Source organism: Schistocerca gregaria, chromosome 9 (genome assembly GCF_023897955.1).
Source record: "Schistocerca gregaria isolate iqSchGreg1 chromosome 9, iqSchGreg1.2, whole genome shotgun sequence".
Lineage (NCBI taxonomy): Eukaryota > Metazoa > Arthropoda > Insecta > Orthoptera > Acrididae > Schistocerca > Schistocerca gregaria.
The window spans coordinates 108,690,780-108,708,591 of record NC_064928.1 but is presented as its reverse complement, the minus strand read 5'-3'; the positions used below and the strand labels follow the sequence as shown (position 1 = coordinate 108,708,591).

The following is a 17,812-nucleotide window of genomic DNA, read 5'->3' as shown; positions in this document are numbered from 1 at the left end:
GGACTTTCCACGACAGCTTAGTGTCTACCTCAACACCTAGAAATTTGAACTGTCCAGTTTCACTAATTATATGCCTATTTTGTGAAATTAAAACGTCAGGTTTTGTTTAATTGTGTGTTAGAAACTGTAGAAACTGAGTCTTACTGTGATTAAGTGTTAGTTTATTTTCTACAATCCATGAACTTATGTCATGAACTGCACTATTTGAAACCGAACCAATGTTGCACACAACATCCTTTACTACCAAGCTAGCGTCATCAGCAAATAGAAATATTTTACAGTTACCCGTAATACTAGAGGGCATATCTTTTATATAAATAAGGGACACTGATCCCTGGGGCAATCCCCCACTTGACTGTACCTCACTCAGACCACACATCGCAGCCATTCTCAACGTTGTGAATAACGACCTTATGCAGTCTGTTGCTAAAGTAAGAAAGTGAAACAATTGTGAACTACTCCCCGTATTCCGTAATCGTCCAACTTCTGGAGCAACATTTTGTAATCAACACAATCAAACGTCTTAGTTAAATCAAAAAATATGCCTAGCGTTCGAAATCTTTTGTTTAACCCATCCAATACCTTACAGAGAAAGGAGAATATAGCATTTTCAGTTGTTAAACGACTTCTAAAGCCGAACTATAAATTTGATAGCAAATCACGTGATATAAAATGACCAATTATCCTCACATGCACAGCCTTTTCAATAACTTTAGCAAACATTGATAGCACACAAACAGGTCTAAATTGTCTACATTTTTAATCGTTCAGGAAACTGACCATTCCTAAAGAAAAATTAGAAATATGGCTAAACACAGGGCTAACATGTGCAACACAGTACTTTAATATTCTTCTAGACACTTCTCCATCATATCCATGAGAGTCCTTAGTCTTCAGTGATTTAATGATTGACTCAATCTCCCTCTTATCTGTATCACAGAGGAGTATTTTAGACATCAATCTCGGAAAGGCATTTGCCAAGAACATTATATGATTCGCTGTAGAAACTAAATTTTTATTTAATTCACAAGCAGTGCTCAGAAAATAATTGGTAAATTCTGTACATATGTGTGATTTATCACTAACAGAAATATTTTTACTACGAACTGACTTTATATTGGCGACATTGTGCTGTTGCTTCCTTCACAACTGACCATATAGTTTTAATTTTATCCTGTGAATTAGCTATTTTATTTGCATACCACATACTCTTTGCCTTCCTAATAACATTTTAAAGCACATTACAGTACTGTTTGTAATCGGATACTGTAGCTTGATTGTGACTACTTCTAACATTTTGATACAATTCCCATTTTGTTCTACATGACACCCATGTCCCACTAGTAGCCACCCAGGCTGCCTTTTACTGCTAGTACCCCGTTTAGAACGTTCTAATGGAAAGCTTGAGAAATGCGTCAAGAAAAGCATTGTATTTATCATCTATATTATCAGCACTATAAACATTCTGCCATTCTTGTTTCTTGGTGAGGTTTAAAAAACTCTCTACTGCTGTTGGATTGACTTTCCTACATAGTGTGTAGTTATATGTGACATTTGTTTGACAACAAAAGCCTTTTAGTGTTAAAATTTGTGCAACATGGTCTGAAAGGCCATTCACCCTTTTACTAACTGAATGCCCATCTAGTAATGAGGAATGTTACCATTCTCCTGCACTCTGGTTGGAAAAAACACAGTCTACACCAAATCATATGAATTTAGGACATCTACCAACATCCTTTTCCTTGCACCATCATATACAAAATTTATATTGAAGTCACTACTTATAACTAATTTCTGGTACTTGGTATAAAGTGAATCAAGAACCCTCTCTAGCTTGAGAAGAAATGAGCTGAAGTCAGACTTGTGGACCTATAAACAACAACAATTAGAAGTTTAGTTTCACTAAATTCAACTGCAACTTCTCAACACTCAAATAACTATTGAGTGCAGTGCCATGATCAAAATGGATTAAAATGGAATACTGTTTTTTTACATACATGGCCGCTCCTCCACTCCACAAGGAACTCCTTGAGAAACACCCAGATAATCTGTATCCTGTAAAGGAAGCCTGTGAATTGACAAATTATTTAAGCAGTGCTCCAATATACTAATAGTTTCAGAGTCAACATCTATAAGCAGTTCACCAATTTTATCTCTCTTATATTTTTATGAAATATACTAATTCCTTCTCTGCTTGGGAACATGACGCCCTCTGAAGGTGATCCCTTAGAGGGACTTCCTTTAAGCAGGCATCCCTGTCATCTGACTTCAATTTAGAAAAGGTGCACCTCTAACTCCAACTACTACAGGAATTTTTCCACCCAATACACTGTCACCTCTAAGCTTTGCCGGCCTCCCCTTCCCATACATATTGAGGTGTAGGCAATGTATAGTGAAACCCAATCTACTGATAGACTCAACTGTCTCCATTGAAATGTGACCTATGCCCTCTGTCATCAGTGCCCTCTGCAGCCCAATGTTAACGCGCCAAACAGCCGCATTAAGATGAGGCCGATCATGACTCTGAAACAGCTGTACTAAATGCACATTAGTGCCACCAGTTTGAGTAGCTGTCTTTACCAGGTCACCACCTAAATCAGATTCCCTGTCCCTATCAAGGCTCTTCCCTGCTCCACCCTCTATAACTACCTGATCCGCCTCTGTAAAATTCCTACATAGCTCTCCTATGCCGTCAGTCACCTGAGCCACCCTGCACTAGGCTTCACAATGCTGGTGACCTGCTACTCACTCCCCAACACTTCCTGCAACTGCTGGCCCACACCTCTACCATGCAAACTACCTAGCAGCAGAACCTTCTTCTTTCTGTTAGACTTTGCAACAGACCTAGGCCTCCTAATTGCTGAGGACTGCTGCATGTTCCCTACGTCTACAAGAGGTTCCTCTCCACTCAGCTCTGACAGTTGGTCAAATCTATTGCATATGCGCCAAGTACAACTGTCTGAATACCTCCTCCCCTACCTTGCCAACTGCCAGTTCCCACTTCCCAGGACGCTTCGCCCTCCTCAACTTACCTAGTTCCTCCTTTGCGTGATGAAACTGGACCTGAAGACAAAGTTCCTACGCTCCTGCTCCTCTATCAACTTATTTCTACTACAGATTCTGCATTCCCAGGAAAGGATCTCGCTAGAATGCCCACTGACGTCGCCGGCCAGAGTGACCGAGCGGTTCTAGGCGCTTCAGTCTGGAACCGCACGACCGCTACGGTCGCAGGTTCGGATCCTGCCGCGGGCATGGATGTGTGTGATGTCCTTAGGTTAGTTAGGTTTAAGTAGTTTTAAGTTCTAGGGGACTGATGACCACAGCAGTTAAGTCCCATAGTGCTCACAGCCATTTGAACCATTTGAACCCACTGGCTTCCCCACTGCATTTCCCCCTACGAAAATACTTTGAACAAATCCCACACCATAACCCACTCCTCCCAAACCTACGGCACAACCCACACTTCTCACTCATGATAAAATTTTACAGTTACTGAAAAGAAATATACGTCTACGTTACCCAAGCTCAGTTACACCAGTAGAATATTTATAGAACTAACAATAGCGGTCTCGAAATTCCCTCTCTACTAAGAAAGCAACTACTTCTAATAATACTGCTAAACCACATCTAATACCAATACCAACAAAACTTCACAAACTTATTAGCTGGAACCAAAAATTCAAGCGGTCACTGGAAGAATCAACGAAGTTAAAACACTGAATGAAAATTTTACTGAAATATTTCACTAGAAACAATAAGAAACGTCAGATGAAAACTAAAGCACGAAATTTATTAAAGGACTTTAACGCACAGAAAACACTAAAAAGCACAGCGAGCGAACGTTTCCAAAAGTTTATTAAATCGTTATTTCGCCACAAATAGCACGAAACACTGCTGAAAACTACCTAATTTAATAGCTGTATAAAAGTGCACAAATGGCTTTGTTAGTATTTAGCCTTATAATCGCTACAGCTGCAACTGCACGCCGCAAAATGGAATCACACTACTGAAGCGTGAGGCTTGGACGAAAGACGTGAACAAACTCACGAATAACAGACCACTCGAGTCAAAAACACAGGAAGAAAGACTGTGATTAATGAAAATCCACCGATAAGTTACTTTTACAACAAATATTAACACAAATAAACTTTAAAATAAGTAACTGAAGACTAAAATTTTATGAAATATTGACGAGGAATTACAACAGCAGTGCAGCACATGTGACGTTACAAGCATCAGAGAAACAAGTTGCTTGCATCAGAGATGGACTTTTGGAAGCGATGGTATGCCATATCCAAGCTGGACCGTCTACCAAACACCAATATAATAGAAGCTATGAGTGTCGATAAATCAATAATAGACACCACAGAGAGGAAAAGTCTAAAGTGGTATTGACATCCAGAAAGGGTGGGTGATAGACGAGAGACAAAGAGAGTGAGGCAGTGGAGAGCAGCGGAAAGAAGAAAGTGTGGACGACCTAGGAGGAGGTAGAATCGAGAGGTTCACGACGAGATTGATGCCAGAGGACTTCAAGAACGGGAATGGCACGATCGGAGAAAGTTGAATACGGGAAGCGGGAAACGGCACCAACAGTAGAATAATCGCAAGATGATGATCGTGAGGTTTATTCTTTCGGTCTCTGCTCTCCCGGAATCTAAGCCCACACACATTAGCACATGTGCGGATAGTGAAAGTTGCCAGTGGTTGTGTGTGTTAGTTGTCCTCTCTAAATGAGGTTTTATTTTATATTTAAATCATAGCGTATTTGTTTTAATTCGATGGAACTACAAGAGACACTGTAATGCGCCAATATCAATGTGCAAGAAGGTAAGGTCCAATACGTGGAAAAGACAATAAAAGTAGTTCATTATTCGTTGATTTCCGTATACAGATCTCGAGGAGACACGAATAGTCGGAAATATAGTCCGCAGCTGGTTGTCTGGTGGTTAGTTTTACTGCCTATAAACTCTGGGGTCCTGGGATTCATTTCCAATTGCATCTACATCTACATGACTACTCTGCAATTCACATTTAAGTGCTTGGCAGAGGGTTCATCGAACCACAATCATACTATCTCTCTACTATTCCACTCCCGAACAGCGAGCGGGAAAAACGAACATCTAAACCTTTCTGTTCGAGCTCTGATTTCTCTTATTTTATTTTGATGATCATTCCTACCTATGTAGGTTGGGCTCAACAAAATATTTTCGCATTCGGAAGAGAAAGTTGGTGACTGAAATTTCGTAAAAAGGTCTCGCCGCGACGAAAAACGTCTATGCTGTAATGACTTCCATCCCAACTCGTGTATCATATCTGCCACACTCTCTCCCCTATAACCCGATAATACAAAACGAGCTGCCCTTTTTTGCACCCTTTCGATGTCCTCCGTCAATCCCACCTGGTAAGGATCCCACACCGCTCAGCAATATTCTAACAGAGGACGAACGAGTGTAGTGTAAGCTGTCTCTTTAGTGGACTTGTTGCATCTTCTAAGTGTCCTGCCAATGAAACGCAACCTTTGGCTCGCCTTCCCGACAATATTATCTATATGGTCCTTCCAACTGAAGTCGTTGGAAATTTTAACACCCAGGTACTTAGTTGAATTGACAGCCTTGAGAATTGTACTATTTATCGAGTAATCGAATTCCAACGGATTTCTTTTGGAACTCATGTGGATCATCTCACACTTTTCGTTATTTAGCGTCAACTGCCACCTGACACACCATACAGCAATCTTTTCTTTATCGCTTTGCAGCTGATACTGGTCGGAGACTTTCTCCAGTGGGTGTGTGGATTGATGTTTTCGGGCGCTAAACAGTTTGGTCATCAGCGCCCAAACGCATAGAAACAGGAACACATGCGGTGAAGGGACGAAGACAGACAGCGAACAAGGAGAACGGCTGAAAGACACAGACCTGACGCAGTTCCAAATCCTCACACACAGAGGCAAAACAAGAGGGGAAGAAACGCACTAAAAAAAGGAAAGGAAACACCAGGAAAAGAGAACAGAAATCGAAGGGAAACAAGTAGGTCATCGTGACGGACCTAAAACCTGGGTGAGCCAGTCACCCAGCAGCACATTAAAATCCTCTCCCTAAAATCAATATTCAATTATTAAGACTTTCTCCATTCAGAGTTTGGGTACTGTGTTCTCTTCATCATAACCGATGCGCAGGCTACCAAAGTGACGTCAAGTAGAAATATTTGCACCTGCCTGATACAGCAGGCAGGGTCTCCTAGCCAACATTAAAAACCTGCCAACAGGCTTCGGAAGGCCCAAAGAGCACACAGCATGTTGTTCTCAATGGACAGACGTCTACAGGCGTTAAAGTAATCTCTGGCGTGCCACAGGGGAGTGTTATGGGACCATTGCTTTTCGCAATGTATATAAATGACCTAGTAGATAGTGTTGGAGGTTCCATGCTGCTTTTCGCGGATGATGCTGTAGTACACAGAGATGGCTCTAGCTCTGAGCACTATGGGACTCAACTTCTGAGGTCATTAGTCCCCTAGAACTTAGAACTAGTTAAACCTAACTAACCCAATGACAGCACACACATCCATGCCTGAGGCAGGATTCGAACCTGCGACCGTAGCGGCCTCCCGGTTCCAGACTGCAGCGCCTAGAACCGCAAGGCCACTTCGGCCGGCAGTATACAGAGAAGTTGCAGCATTAGAAAATTGCAGCGAAAAGCAGGAAGATCTGCAGCGGATAGGTACTTGGTGCAGTGAGTGGCAACTGACCCTTAACATAGACAAATGAAATGTATTGCGAATACATAGAAAGAAGGATCCTTTATTGTATGATTATAAGATAGTGGAACAAACACTGGTAGCAGTTACTTCTGTAAAATATCTGGGAGTATGCGTGCAGAACAATTTGAAGTGGAATGATTGTATAAAATTAGTTGCTAGTAAGGCGGGTACCAGGTTGAGATTCATTGGGAGAGTCCTTAGAAAATGTAGTCCATCAGCAAAGGAGGTGGCTTACAAAACACTCGTGCGGGATCCGTACCAGGTCGGGCTGACGGAGGAGATAGAGAAGATCCAAAGAAGAGCGGCACGTTTCGTTACAGGGTTATTTGATAAGCGTGATAGTGTTACAGAGATGTTTAGCAAACTCAAGTGGCAGACTCTGCAAAAGAGACGCTCTGCATCGCGGTGTAGCTTGCTGTCCAGGTTTCGAGAGGGTGCGTTTCTGGATGAGCTATCGAATATATTGCTTCCCCCTACTTATACCTCCCGGGGAGAAACAATTAAAATCGCTCAAAAGAGGAAAGGCCGCTGGTCCTGATGGGATACCAGTTCGATTTTACACAGAGTACGCGAAGGAACTTGCCCCCCTTCTTGCAGCGGTGTACCGTAGGTCTCTAGAAGAGCGAAGCGTTGCAAAGGATTGGAAAAGGGCACAGGTCATCCCCGTTCTCAAGAAGGGACGTCGAACAGATGTGCAGAACTATAGACCTATATCTCTAACGTCGATCAGTTGTAGAATTTTGGAACACGTATTATGTTCGAGTATAATGTCTTTTCTGGAGACTAGAAATCTACTCTGTAGGAATCAGCATGGGTTTCGAAAAAGACGATCGTGTGAAACCCAGCTCGCGCTATTCGTCCACGAGACTCAGAGGGCCTTAGACACGGGTTCACAGGTAGATGCCGTGTTTCTTGACTTCCGCAAGGCGTTTGACACAGTTCCCCACAGTCGTTTAATGAACAAAGTAAGAGCATACGGACCATCAGATCAATTGTGTGATTGGATTGAGGAGTTCCTAGATAACAGAACGCAGCACGTCATTCTCAATGGAGAGAAGTCTTCCGAAGTAAGAGTGATTTCAGGTGTGCCGCAGGGGAGTGTCATAGGACCGTTGCTATTCACAATATACATAAATGACCTGGTGGATGACATCGGAATTTCACTGAGGCTTTTTGCAGATGATGCTGTGGTGTATCGAGAGGTTGCAACAATGGAAAATTGTACTGAAATGCAGGAGGATCTGCAGCGAATTGAGGCATGGTGCACGGAATGGCAATTGAATCTCAATGTAGCGAAGTGTAATGTGATGCGAATACATAGAAAGATAGGTCCCTTATCATTTAGCTACAAAATAGCAGGTCAGCAACTGGAAGCAGTTAATTCCATAAATTATCTGGGAGTACGCATTAGGAGTGATTTAAAATGGAATGATCATATAAAGTTGATCGTCGGTAAAGCAGATGCCAGACTGAGATTCATTGGAAGAATCCTAAGGAAATGCAATCCGACAACAAAGGAAGTAGGTTACAGTACGCTTGTTCGCCCAATGCTTGAATACTGCTCAGCAGTGTGGGATCCGCACCAGGTAGGGTTGATAGAAGAGATAGAGAAGATCCAACGGAGAGCAGCGCGCTTCGTTACAGGATCATTTAGTAATTGCGAAAGCGTTACGGAGATGATAGATAAACTCCAGTGGAAGACTCTGCAGGAGAGACGCTCAGTAGCTCGGTACGGGCTTTTGTTGAAGTTTCGAGAACATACCTTCACCGAAGAGTCAAGCAGTATATTGCTCCCTCCTACGTATATCTCGCGAAGAGACCATGAGGATAAAATCAGAGAGATTAGAGCCCACACAGAAGCATACCGACAATCCTTCTTTCCACGTACAATACGAGACTGGAATAGAAGGGAGAACCGATAGAGGTACTCAGGGTACCCTCCGCCACACACCGTCAGGTGGCTTGCGGAGTACGGATGTAGATGTAGATGTAGATGTAGAGATCACGAATGTAAAATTAGAGAGATTCGAGTGCGCACGGAGGCTTTCCGGCAGTCGTTCTTTCCGCGGACCATACGCGACTGGAACAGGAAACGGAGGTAATGACAGTGGCACGTTGGGTGGCTTGCGGAGTGTAAATGTAGATGTAGATGTAGATGTACCAATCGACAGCTGTGTTATCCTCAGCCACAGGCTTCATTAGATGCGGATATGGAGGGTCATGTGGTGAGCGCACTACTCTCCCGGCGGTTGACAATTTTCGTGACAGGAGCCGCCACTTCTCAGTCAAGTAGCTCCTCAGTTTGCCTCACACGGCAGACCCAGACGGTAATACATCCCAGTGCTAGCGAAGCTCGACACGACTTACCTTCGGTGATCTGACAGCAACCGGTGTTACCACTGCATTAAGACCATTAGTCCAGCTACCATTGCGGTACTGTTATTTCATTTCATGGGATCTCAAAAGGCTTCCGTTTAGTCGCGAAGGTGGCTCCGACCCGCCTGCTGAGGTGTCAAGCGTCGTACGGATTGCCGAATCAGGCTTAACCTTCGTTAACGGAAAACGGAAGCACCACAAGACAAAATAAACTCCAATCTAACTGCGCAAGGCAAACTCTAAGGAGTGCCACTCGAAGACTACGCACTTCATACATGTAGCACCCAGACTAACGTAAACGAGGATTCAATCCCAGCGACGGAGAGACAGGACGACGAAATGACATCCCGCCGCACATAGAAGGTATTTCAAACTCAGGCTCGACAAACTACAACAGGCGAGATTTTGCTCCCCTTGCGAATCAAGTTAAACGCCACACCTCGCCGCTGTCCACACTGTTGTTGTTGAGGTCAGTTCTAAGACTGGTTTGATGCACCTCTCCATGCTACTATATCCTGTGCAAGCTTCTTCATCTCCCAGTACCTACTGCAATCTACATCCTTTTGAATCTGCTTAGTGTATTCATCTCTTGGTCTCCCTTTACGATTTTTACCCTCCTCGCTGCCCTTCAATACTACATTGGTGATCCCTTCATGCCTCAGAACATGTCCTACCAACCGACCCCTTCTTCTAGTCAAGTTGTGCCACAAACTTCTCTTCTCCCTAATCCTATTCAATACCTCCTCATCAGTTATGTGATCTACCCATTTAATCTTCAGCATTATTCTGTAGCACCACATTTCGAAAGCTTCTGTTCTCTTCTTGTCTAAACTATTTATCGTCCATGTTTCACTTCCATACATGGCTACACTCCATACAAATACATTCAGAAACTAATTCCTGACACTTAAATCAGTACTGGATGTTAACAAATTTGTCCAGAAACGCTTTCCTTGCCATTGGCAGTCTACATTTTGTATCCCATCTATTTTGACCATCGTCAGTTACTTTGCTCCCCAAACAGCAAAATTCCTTTACTACTTTAAGTGTCTCATTTCCTAATATAATTCCCTCACCATCACCCGACTTAATTCGACTACATTCAGTTACCCTCGTTTTGCTTTTGTTGATGTTCATCTTATATCCTCCTTACAAAGGCACTGTCCATTTCGTTCAACTGCTCTTCCAAGTCCTTTGCTGTCTCTGACAGAATTACAATGTCATTGGCAAACCTCAAGGTTTTTATTTCTTCTACATGGATATTAATACCTACTCCGAATTTTTCTTTTGTTTCCTTCACTGCTTGCTCAATATACAGATTGAATAGCATCGGGGAGAGGTTACCACCCTGTCTCACTCCCTTCCCAACCACTGCTACCCTTTGATGTCCCTCGACTCTTATAACAGCCATCTGCTTTCTGCACAAATTGTAAATATCCTTTCGCTCCCTGTATTTTACCCCTGCCACCTCCAGAATTTGAAAGAGAGTATTCCACTCAACATTGTCAAAATTTTTCTCTAAGTCTACAAATGCTAGAAAAGTAGGTTTGCCTTTTCTTAATCTAGCTTCTAAGACAAGTCGTAGGGTCAGTATTGCCTCACGTGTTCCGATATTTATACGGAATCCAAACTGATCTTCCCCAAGGTCGGCTTCCACTAGTTTCTCCATTCGTCTGTACAGAATACGCGTTAGTATTTTGCAGCTATGCCTTAATAAACTGATTGTTCGGTAATTTTCACATCTGTCAACACCTGCTTTATTTGGGACTGGAATTATTATATTCTTCTTGAAGTCTGGAGGCATTTCGCCTGTCTCATACATCTTGCTCACCAGACTGAAGAGTTTTGTCAGGACAGGCTCTCCCAAGGCTGTCAGTAGTTCTAATGAAATGTTGTCTACTCCCGGGCCTTTGTTTCGAGTCAGGTCCGCACTATTAACCGTAAAATCACGGTCCGGTGTTCCCATCGGGCTCCACTCGGCGTCCAGACGCAAACAACCCCAGCCGAGCCGAACTGTCTTCACGTCAAGGCAACTGCCTCTTACCTCCTCAGACGCCTCCAGCTAAGCCCCGGCCACCGATCACACACGAAAACAACCGCATAATGCCAAAGCGCCGTCTGAGTGAAAACTCAGAACTAAGATCGATACGGACTTGGAAATAAGCGAACACCGTAAGAGCCTATATAGCCTTCCACAATTGTGGAAGTGTTGCCAGTGGAAGATTTTGTTCACAAACCGACCGCTCGGTTATCCCTCAAATTTTCGAAGGTACACATGTCAGACAATCTACGTGGCCAAACTATTCGCTCTAGTTGTCCAGAATGTTCTTCAAATCAGTCGTTAATGATTGTGACCCAGTGACAGTAAAAATTCCATTGTTGTTGTTTGGGAACAAAGACGGACTGAAAATGGTCTCCAAGTAACTGAACATAGCCATTTACAGTCAATGATCGTTTCAGTTGGACCAGAGGACCCGGTCCATGCCATGTAAACACAGCCTGCACCGTTATGGAGCCACAAAGAGTTTGCACCGTTCCTTGTGGACAACTTGCGTCCATGGCTTCATGGGTTCTGTGCCACACCTGAACCACACCATCAGCTCTTAGCAACTGACATCAGAACTCATCTGACGAGGCCACGCTTTTCCACTCGTCTACAGTTAAAACCATATGGTCACGAGCCCAGGAGAACCGCTCGATTATTTCCCTCAAATGTTCAATGGTACACATGTCAGACAATCTACGTGGCCAAACTATTCGCTCTAGTTGTCCAGTATGTTCTTCAAATCAGTCGTTAATGATTGTGACCCAGTGACAGTAAAAATTCCATTGTTGTTTGGGAACTAAGCCTGACTGAAAATGGTCTCCAAGTAACTGAACATAGCCATTTCCAGTCAATGATCGCTTCAGTTGGACCAGAGGACCCGGTCCATGCCATGTAAACACAGCCTGCACCCTTATGGAGCCACCACGAGCTTGCACAGTGCCTTGTTGACAACTTGAGTACATGGCTTCATGGGCTCTGTTCTACACCCCAACCGTACCATCAGCTCTTAGCAACTGACATCAGAACTCATCTGACGAGGCCACGCTTTTCCACTCGTCTACAGTTAAAACCATACGGACTCAAGCCCAGGAGAACCGCTCGATTATATCCCTTAAATGTTCGATGGCACACATGTCAGACAATCTACGTGGCCAAACTATTCGCTCTAGTTGTCCAGAATGTTCTTCAGACCAGTCGTGAACGATTGTGACACAGTGACTGTAAAAATTCCATTGTTGTTTGGGAACAGACTGAAAATGGACTCCCAGTAACTGAAAATAGCCGTTTCCAGTCAATGATCTGGTTCATTTGGACCAGAGGACCCTGTCCATGCCATGTAAATACAGCCTGCAACGTTATGGAGTCACCACGAGCTTGCACCGTGCCTTGTTGACAACTTGCGTCCATGGCTTCATGGGCTCTGTGCCACACCCAAACCGTACCATCAGCTCTTAGCAACTGACATTGGGACTCATCTGACAAGGCCAAGCTTTTCTAGTCGTCTACGGTTAAACCCATACGGTTACGAGCCCAGGAGAACTGCTCGATTATATCCCTCAAATGTTCGATGGTACACATGTCGGACAAGCTAGATGTCCAAACTACGCGCTCCAGTTGTCCAGAATGTTCTTCAAAGCAGTCGTTAATGATTGTGAATCAGTGACAGTAAAAATTCCATTGTTGTTTGGGAATAAAGTCCATGAATGACTGAAAATGGTCTCCAAGTAACCGAACACAGCCATTTCCAGTCAGTGATCGGTTCAGTTGGACCAGAGGACGCTGTCAGCCTGCACCGTTATGGAGCACCACCTGCTTGCACAGTGCCTTGTTGACTACTTGCGGCCATGGCTTAATGGGCTCTGCCGACTGCGGTAGCCGAGCGGTTCTAGGCATGTCAGTCTGGAAACCCGCGACTGCTACGGTCGCAGGTTCGAATCCTGCCTCGGTCATGGATGTGTGTGATGTCCTTAGGTTTGTTAGGTTTAAGTAGTTCTAAGTTCTAGGGGACTGATGACCACAGCAGTTGAGTCCCATAGTGCTCAGAGCCATTTGAACCAGTTCTGAACACTTCCAAAAACACACGCTTTTCATATTAGGTGCATTGTGCTGCCACCTACTGCTAGGTACTCCATATCAGCGACCTCAGTAGTCATTAGACATCGTGAGAAAGCAGAACTGGGCACTCTGAGGAAGTCAAGGGATTTCGAACGGGGTCAGGTGGTTGGGTGTCACTTGTGTCATACGTCTGTACCCGATATTTCCACACTCCTAAAAATCCCAAGGTCCGCGATTTCCGATGTGATAGTGAAATGGAAACGTGAAGGGACACGTACATCGCAAAAACGCACAGGCCGACCTCGTTCTGTTGACTGGCAAAGACCGCCGACAGTTGGAAAGGGATGTAATGTGTAATACACAGGCATCTATCCAGACTTTCACACAGGAATTCCGAACTGCATGAGGATTCACTGAAAGTACTATAACAGTTAAGCGGAAGGTGAGAAAACTTTGATTTCATGGTCGAGTGGCTGTTCACAAACCAAAAATCACGCCTATAAATGCCTAACGACACGCCACTTGGTCTAAGGAGCGTAAACATTGGACGATTTAACACTGGGAAAACGTTATGTGGAGTGACGAATCACGATACACAGTTTGGTGATCCGATGGCAGGCTGTGGGTATGGCGAATGCCTGGTTATCGTCATCTACCAGCGTGTGTAGTCCCAACAGTAAAATTAGGAGGCAGTGGTGTTATGGAGTGATAATGTTTTTTATGGAAGGGGCTTGCACACATTGTTGTTTTGCAAATGTGCAAATGTTGAAATGTGTGTGAGTTCGTAAGGGACCAAACTGCTGCGGGCATCGGTCCCTAGACCTACACACTACTTAAACTAACTTATGCTAAGAACAACTCACACACCCATGCCCGAGAAAGGACTCAAACCGTCCGTGACATGGCGCCTCAAATCGCGCGGCTACCCGGCGTGGCTTTTGTTTCGCGTGCCACAATCACAGCACAGGCTTGCATTGATATTTTAAGCACCTTCTTGCTTCCCACTGTTGAAGAGCAATTCGGGGATGGCGACTGCATCTTTCAACACGATCGAGCACCTGTTCATAATGCACGGCCTGTAGCGGAGTGGTTGCACGACAGTAACATCTCTGTAGTGGACTGGCCTGCACAGAGTCCTGACCTGAATCCTATAGAACACCTTTGGGATGTTTTGGAACACCGACTTTGTGCCAGGTCTCACCGACCGACATCGATACCTCTCCTCAGTGCAGCACTCCGTGAAGAATGGACTGGCATTCCCCAAGAAACCTTCCAGCACCTGATTGAACGTGTGTCTGCTACAGTGGAAGCTGTTGTCAAGGCTAAGGGTGGGTCAACACCATATGGAATTCCGGAGTTACCGATGGATGGCGCTACGAACTTGTATATCATTTTCAGCCAGCTGTCCGTATACTCTTGATCACATAGTGAATAGTTTTATCGACAGCTTGCTGAACGCTGCAGCTGCCTTTTTCTCTGTAATTTGTGGTTTCTCTTTCCGCCTGCGCAGCCCAGCATAAACACTCTTAGTTTCACGCCATAATTATGAAGATGGATGAAAGCACCAAACGCGTCTTGGCATAAATAAAGCTGATTTTGTGTGTTTCCTCAGGTAATAAAGTGTGACATTTCTGGCCATGGAAGTCCACGTTTTAGAAAACAGAAATGGTTTGTAATAAATGTGAAAGTTTATTCCTCGTAGTCAGTGCATTTTATGACGCTTTCTTACAACTTTATCGCTGCTGCCACTCTGAAGCGTATAAATGTCGCCGTGACAGATTAATATGCGGTGTGCTGCTGATCTGGTAGTGTAACAGCACTCTGGCACTGGGTTCATCTACATGACACAAAAACAAATTCTTTAGGTATGTAACCGCTGTAAGTTACCGTGCCCAAACAGTGATGAGTGCAGTTCCCTGTAGAATGCCGACAGGAATTTTGGCGAGATAGGAAACATACCATTGTCAGAATGGGCGTAACACTGTTATCTGTTTGCAGCTATCGCTATCTTCAGCTGGAGATAGAGGGTCACGTTGTTAGGAGTGATATTCGCAGTTTGAAAATCTTGTGAGAATACCTTAACGTGGTGTCTGATATCGCCAGATGTGAACAGGCAACGAAACTGCGTAAACATCAGGATCAGCTGGCGACCTAGAAACTGTTTGTGCCAGCAACAGCTTTGGACTGCAACATTGATCAACAGCTGGCTCTGACGCCTGCGAAACAGTTTCTGAAGGACGTGGTAAGTTGAATCTCCTGTGCTTTTATGGTTATCGTTTCATAAAGAAATTTCATTGTACTGTTTACATTTCCTCTTGGTACTATATCTTACAAGGGAACCTCCCCATCGCACCCTCCCCCCTCCCCCTCAGATTAAGTTATAAGTTGGCACAGTTGATAGGCCTTGTAAAACTGAACACACATCAATCGAGAAAACAGGAAGAAGTTGTGTGGAACTATGAAAAAAACAAGCAAAATATACAAACTGAGTAGTCCATGCGCAAGATAGGCAACATCAACGATAGTGTGATCTCAGGAGCACCGTGGTCCCGTGGTTAGCGTGAGCAGCTGCGAAACGAGAGGTCTATGATTCAAGTCTTCCCTCGAGTGAATAGTTTAATTTAATCAACTTCTCTCTTCAAAATTCCAGGACATGTTCAGATATGCTTGGACATATGCAGGATTTGACGGTCTACACACGGAAAAATTTGAAAACGTTGAAAACATATGTTTTGACAGAGCACAGGATAAACTGTGCGACTGTGAAACTGTTGCAGTCATTTGTTGCAGTTTATGTGACAAACTCTTATGTTTTTATCACTTTTTGGGGACGATTATCACATCCACAATAAAACCTAAATCGGGCAAAGTAGAAGAATCTTTTTACTCTTTCGCCAGGTGTACAAGTTAGGTGGGTCGACAACATATTCCTGTCATGTGACGCACATGCCGTCACCAGTGTCGCATAGAATATATCAGACGTGTTTTCCTGTGGAGGAATCGGTTGACCTGTGACCTTGCGATCAAATGTTTTCGTTTCCCATTGGAGAGGCACGTCCTTTCGTCTACTAATCGCACAGTTTTGCGGTGCGGTCGCAAAACACAGACACTAAACTTATTACAGTGAACAGAGACGTCAATGAACGAACGGACAGATCATAACTTTGCGAAAATAAAATTTTCAGTCGAGGGATGACTTGAACCACTGACCTCTCGTTCCGCAGCTGCTCACGCTAACCACGCGACCACGGCGCTGCTAAGATCACACTATCCTTGATGTTGCCTATCTTGCGCATAGACTACTCAGTTTGTATATTTTGCTGATTTTTTTCAAAGTTCCACACTACTTCTCCTTCCTGTTTTCTCGATTGATCGGTGTTCAGTTTTTCAAGGCCTATCCATTGTGCCAACTTATAACTAAATCTGAGAGGGGTGCGGTTTGAGGGTTCCCTTGTTAGCTGTACATTTATAACTGTGGACTTAGCTATGGATACTTAACATCTGAGCTCCTAGTAAGAGTGCAGTTTTATGTACCACCTATTTATTTTGATAGAAAACTGACATTCTGGTTTCCAAGCTTAGATCAATGCACGTAACTGTGAACGCATATGCTCATTACGACAAACATCTACATGGGGTTTCATAAATACTCTGGCACCACAATGACACAACAAACTGCTACAAATCGGTTACTTCGAGGAGAGCTCCGCGATAGATGCACTGTAGCATGCATTCCACTGACTCTACGCCACAGCCATTTGCGAATTCAGTGGTGTCAAGCAAGAGCTCATTGGAGGGCAGGGTGGAGGTCTGTTGTGTTTCCTGATGAAATCTGGTTCTGCCTCGGTACCACTGGTGGCCCTGTGTTGGTTAGAAGGATGCGAATTGAGGGTCTATAACAAACCTATCTGCAATCTAGTCACACGGGACCTATACATGGAGTTATGGTCTGGGGAGCGATTTCGTATGACTGCAGGAATACTCTGGTGTTCATCCCCTGACTGAGAATCTATACGCCTGTCTGGTGATTCGGCTTGTTCTGCTGCCATTCATGATCATTCCAAGGGGTGTTTTCCAACAGAATAACGCTCGCCCACATACCGCTATTGTAACCCAACATGCTCTACAGAGTGTCGACACGTTGCCTCGATCACCAGATCTGTCTCTAATCGAGCATGTATGGGAATGTAGTCGAATTAAGTCGGGTGATGCTAAGGGAATTAGATTAGTAAATGAGACACTTAAAGCAGTAAAGGAGTTTTGCTATTTGGGGAGCAAAATAACTGATGATGGTCGAAGTAGAGAGGATATAAAACGTAGACTGGCAATGGCAAGGAAAGCGTTTCTGAAGAAGAGAAATTTGTTAACATTGAGTATTGATTTAAATGTCAGGAAGTCGTTTCTGAACGTATTTGTATTTAGTGTAGCCATGTATGGAAGTGAAACATGGCCGATAAGTAGTTTATACAAGAAGACAATAGAAGCTTTCGAAACGTGGTGAGACAGAAGAATGATGAAGATTAGATGGGTAGAACTAATGAGGAGGTATTGAATAGAATTGGGCAGAAGAGGAGTTTG

The 17,812-nt window shown here is 43.9% G+C and overlaps 1 protein-coding gene across 1 annotated transcript in view; it reads left to right on the top strand.

Moving 5' to 3' along the window:
- Positions 1-15,284: 15,284 nt before the first annotated feature.
- LOC126292262 (speckle-type POZ protein-like) overlaps positions 15,285-17,812 on the top strand; it is a 78,134-nt gene continuing 75,606 nt past the window's right edge. The window contains exon 1 of the mRNA XM_049986162.1: positions 15,285-15,476. The gene's annotated coding sequence lies outside the window, so the exon portion shown is untranslated. The remainder of the gene's footprint in view (positions 15,477-17,812) is intronic.